At 56.6% G+C, this 5,075-nt stretch overlaps 1 non-coding gene across 1 annotated transcript in view; it reads right to left on the reverse strand.

Annotated features, from left to right (window-relative positions):
* LOC126324372 (small subunit ribosomal RNA) overlaps positions 1 to 374 on the reverse strand; it is a 1,893-nt gene extending 1,519 nt beyond the window's left edge. Inside the window, exon 1 of the ribosomal RNA XR_007559846.1 lies at positions 1 to 374. This exon is cut by the window's left edge and continues 1,519 nt beyond it. This is a non-coding gene — a ribosomal RNA (small subunit ribosomal RNA).
* Positions 375 to 5,075: the final 4,701 nt, after the last annotated feature.

Genomic DNA, 5,075 nt, shown 5'->3' on the forward strand with positions numbered 1-5,075 from the left:
CCGTTACAACCATGGTAGGCGCAGAACCTACCATCGACAGTTGATAAGGCAGACATTTGAAAGATGCGTCGCCGGTACGAGGACCGTGCGATCAGCCCAAAGTTATTCAGAGTCACCAAGGCAAACGGACCAGACGAGCCAATCCGATTGGTTTTGATCTAATAAAAGCGTCCCTTCCATCTCTGGTCGGGACTCTGTTTGCATGTATTAGCTCTAGAATTACCACAGTTATCCAAGTAACGTGGGTACGATCTAAGGAACCATAACTGATTTAATGAGCCATTCGCGGTTTCACCTTAATGCGGCTTGTACTGAGACATGCATGGCTTAATCTTTGAGACAAGCATATGACTACTGGCAGGATCAACCAGGGAGCTGCGTCAACGAGAGCTGAGCAGCCGGCCGCCCGGGAGTGTGTCCCGAGGGCCCGCGCGAACACGCAAGCGTCCGCTCAATTATTCTGCAAACAGGAGGAGGCTGAGCTCCCCTGCACGATACACCTCGAAACCCTCTCAGGTCCCGGCGGCGCGCAGCGCCGTCCTAAGTACTTGGTCGGGTTCGAGAGAGGCGCAATCGCCCGGAGATGGGCGAGTAGACGCTTTCAGTGCGAACACCCGTGCTCCCAACTGAGCTTGCCGCTGCCGACAGAGGCCCGGGAGCGTGCTGTCGTGGCATTGCCGGCGGGAAACAACACGCGCCACCTACGGTGACCGGCAGCTCCAACGCCAGCGCCACAGAAGGGCAAAGCCCCACTTGGGTGCAGAAGCGAACTCTCCCAGCACAGCGCACGCGCCAACACGTCCGCAGAGCTGCGATACAAACCACCTGCGAGAACCGCTGGGGGCGACCGAGCAGCAGACGGCGTCGCGACGCCGAGTGCCGGGCGGCGGCGCATCCTCAACGCACACAGTCCGCAATCGGACCAGCACACTGCAGATGTCCACCGCGCTTCGCACCGGGCTCGGCAGAACCCACTTTGGCCGCCTGGCGCCGCGCGCAGGGTGCGCCGGCGCATAGCTGGGACGCCAGCCGGGCCCGTCGGCCGGCGCTCCTGCCACTGGGCGCCCCCCACCAGCCGGCTGTAGTGCGTGCGCTCACGCAGCGCGCGGCCAGCACGCCGGGCGGCCCCCCCTCACCGGCCGGGGACTGTCCCGCCAAGCCACAGCCTCGTATCGCTTCATACCCACATGGCCAACTCAGGTTCGGGGGCATGGCGGGTACCGCCGAAACAACCGGTTCATAGATGTACCGATCGTCGCTATCACCGATGCACCTGCAGCGCGAACAACCGCTCAACAACTGATTTCCAGTTCATTTGCGGATCTTTGGCAGCAAACGTATACGTCAATCTACATTTGCGAAATCTACGATTCTGGCATGCCTGCATGTTATGTGTCACGACACGCTACATCAGCCCACATACACACTGCGGCATGTACACGAGAGAACACGTGGAAGATGGTCCGCGCACGTGTGCAATGTCCCTTGCGCGGTCGACTGTCAACCGGCCTCTGTAGCATGTCGCAGATGTGGAACGCGGTCCACCGTGCTATCATGTTGTGTGGGGCAATACGATTAAATAGGAAAACCCTCGTCGCTACATCAACAGACGGCTCACGCTGATTCCCGGCAGAGGGAGGAGGGGGGGGGGGGGGGGCCAACATGCAATACTTTCGTCCGTACCTACCTACCACATGTCTGTACGGCGTACAACAGTGCAATCTCGCTGTAATGGGGAGACGAGACAAGTAGCATCGTGCACAACATATGGCCCTTATGATTCGCCATTGTAGGGCGCAGCCGGTGTACGGTCAAGCATGTGCCACATTATGTCACTCAGTACGTAACGACGGATGATCAGTGTGGGTTACGCGTACATCAGCGGACAGTCCACACAGGCCGTACCACAACGTACACTGACTGCATCGACAACCGAATGCAACTGAACAGCTGCAAGGCTCATTTCACAAACAAACGCCTGACCGACCAGCTTGGAAGGGCAGGAGGGGAGGGCGATATTCGTTCTGTAGCGGTACACCCTTCCAGTGGTTAGCGGGACTGTGTAGAAAGTACGCAACACTCGAAAGACCTTTATGTGAGGGTACGCACCATGGCATCAAGAAATACACATGACACCAGAGGATCCAAGCAGTGAACTATGTTCAGAGGGTTGCTGTTAGGCAAAGCTACATTCCTGTGACGTTACATGTGACAGTTAAGGTGCAGTGTAAGTTAGGTTAAGGTGCAGCGTAAGTTAGGTTAAGGTGCAGCGTAAGTTAGGTTAAGGTGCAGCGTAAGTTAGGTTAAGGTGCAGCGTAAGTTAGGTTAAGGTGCAGCGTAAGTTAGGTTAAGGTGCAGCGTAAGTTAGGTTAAGGTGCAGCGTAAGTTAGGTTAAGGTGCAGCGTAAGTTAGGTTAAGGTGCAGCGTAAGTTAGGTTAAGGTGCAGCGTAACTTGGGTTAAGGTGCAGCGTAACTTGGGTTAAGGTGCAGCGTAACTTGGGTTAAGGTGCAGCGTAACTTGGGTTAAGGTGCAGCGTAACTTGGGTTAAGGTGCAGCGTAACTTGGGTTAAGGTGCAGCGTAACTTGGGTTAAGGTGCAGCGTAACTTGGGTTAAGGTGCAGCGTAACTTGGGTTAAGGTGCAGCGTAACTTGGGTTAAGGTGCAGCGTAACTTGGGTTAAGGTGCAGCGTAACTTGGGTTAAGGTGCAGCGTAACTTGGGTTAAGGTGCAGCGTAACTTGGGTTAAGGGTGCAGCGTAACTTGGGTTAAGGTGCAGCGTAACTTGGGTTAAGGTGCAGCGTAACTTGGGTTAAGGTGCAGCGTAACTTGGGTTAAGGTGCAGCGTAACTTGGGGTAAGGTGCAGCGTAACTTAGGTTAAGGTGCCAACGTGGGTTAGGTTAAGGGGCCAACGTGGGTTAGGTTAAGGGCCAACGTGGGTTAGGTTAAGGGGCCAACGTGGGTTAGGTTAAGGGCCAACGTGGGTTAGGTTAAGGCCAACGTGGGTTAGGTTAAGGGCCAACGTGGGTTAGGTTAAGGGCCAACGTGGGTTAGGTTAAGGGCCAACGTGGGTTAGGTTAAGGGCCAACGTGGGTTAGGTTAAGGGCCAACGTGGGTTAGGTTAAGGGCCAACGTGGGTTAGGTTAAGGGCCAACGTGGGGTTAGGTTAAGGGCCAACGTGGGTTAGGTTAAGGGCCAACGTGGGTTAGGTTAAGGGCCAACGTGGGTTAGGTTAAGGGCCAACGTGGGTTAGGTTAAGGGCCAACGTGGGTTAGGTTAAGGGCCAACGTGGGTTAGGTTAAGGGCCAACGTGGGTTAGGTTGCCAGAGATGTGTCAAATCAGGATGTACGTTTGGCTGGTGTCAGGTGGTGGGTTGGTTCGATGCCTTTATAAGGAGTTGTGGCCAAAGGGTATTTTATTACTTGTACCTTTTGTGTTGTGGCGTGGCGTTGCGTCCTGTGTTGATACTGGGTGGACCACTGTGGGTGTTGCTGGCTGATTTGAGCTGCGTTGTTTGCGGGTGGTGTGAGACATTCTGTCTTATTAGTGGACGTGACGTTCCTCTTGTCGTTCTTTGGATAGTGTCCTGTGGCAGCGAGGATAAAATGGATGTTGTTGAACGATAGTGCTTTGGTGCTTTCGCTTTGTTACACACAGAGTGGACTGTGAGATAGGGTGACTGGGTCGAGTGCGGTTCACACTGTCCTCCCCAGTTTACAGTATGTATCATCTATGTATGTGGTCCTGCATCATTTACTAAGCAGGGACGTCAGACGACTGAAATATTAGTTATGTACTGATGTAAAGCAGAATGCTTACCTTCCACCAGTGGGCGAGTATCGACTCTGCCCCAGCGTTGCCACCGCAGGAAGCGGTGTCGGAAACACTACCCGCACACCGTCACCACTGTGCGGGGGGGACGGACCCTCTATATCCTCAGCGGCGCACTCTTTGCCACCGGGCGTCACGTCTCGCGGCCCGCCGTCCAGAGCATGTATTGGGACAGCGGGGACTTTGGCTTTTGGGAGATAACTCTTCATGAAGTGGAAGATATAGGGGGTGGACTGCAATGTACGATTGCGGGAAAAGTCCGCCGTACATCCGCTCGAGTTGCGAGTCGGGCGGTGGGGGTGGCGCATTCACAGGTGCGGCTGGAGTGACCGTCGGTCCACCACTTTTGACTCGATTTGCGTCACCTGCCGTGAAGAGGGGGTGCAGCAGGCGTTTTACTCTGGGTCGTCAAGCGGGCGCTGTAGGCGACATCGACATCATAGTCCGCCGGCCGTCTCATAGAGGGCGGTATCGTCGTCGGGACGGACCAGTAGGTGGCCGTGTTCTGCGCCGGACCTAGTCTCGGGAGATTCCTGTAGATGGAGGCACAGTCTGTGGGCCACATGCGAAACTAGTTTACCGACATTCGCACAGGTGGCTCCCCTCCTACGGACTTATCACCACCCACACTAACCGCCCCGGGGACTTGCCAACGACACACCCTATCCCAAGTCTATTTTCTTGCGGAGCATCATGTGTTATTATATTTTATTTCACATCCATGGTGTGGAGGTATTGTAGTTCACCGCACTGCGGTGGGCGCTACGTTACCACGCGGCGCCGCACGGCACCCACGCGACGCCGCCGCCGCCTCCACGCGACGCCCGCCTGGCAGACAAAGCGATATGCTGTAGTGCGGCAGTACACTGCGCGCCCGGCCGCCGACGCCGCCCCCGCCGCTCCCGCGCGCACGGAGGCGGCACCCATCGCAGCACCCACGCCAGGGGAACAAGGGAGAGGGGGTGGTTGTGCGGGGGCGGGGGAGGGGGAGGCGGCCGCAAAACCGATACGCCTCAGCCCGCCGCACCGAATGCAGCGGAGTGGGTGGGTGGGTGGGTGGGTGGGTGGGTGGGTGGGTGGGTGGGTGGGTGGGTGGGTGGGTGGCCTCCCGGCCCAACCGATACGCCCAGGGGTACGGGAGACAAAATAAAAAAAAAAACAAAAACAAAGCCAAAGGGCACACGTGCCCCTGGCGCCCAGCCGCGGGGGTCTCGTCTCGCGACAAGAAACACGCGATCTAGTGT

Source organism: Schistocerca gregaria, unplaced genomic scaffold, assembly GCF_023897955.1.
Source record: "Schistocerca gregaria isolate iqSchGreg1 unplaced genomic scaffold, iqSchGreg1.2 ptg000886l, whole genome shotgun sequence".
NCBI classification, from domain to species: Eukaryota; Metazoa; Arthropoda; class Insecta; order Orthoptera; family Acrididae; genus Schistocerca; species Schistocerca gregaria.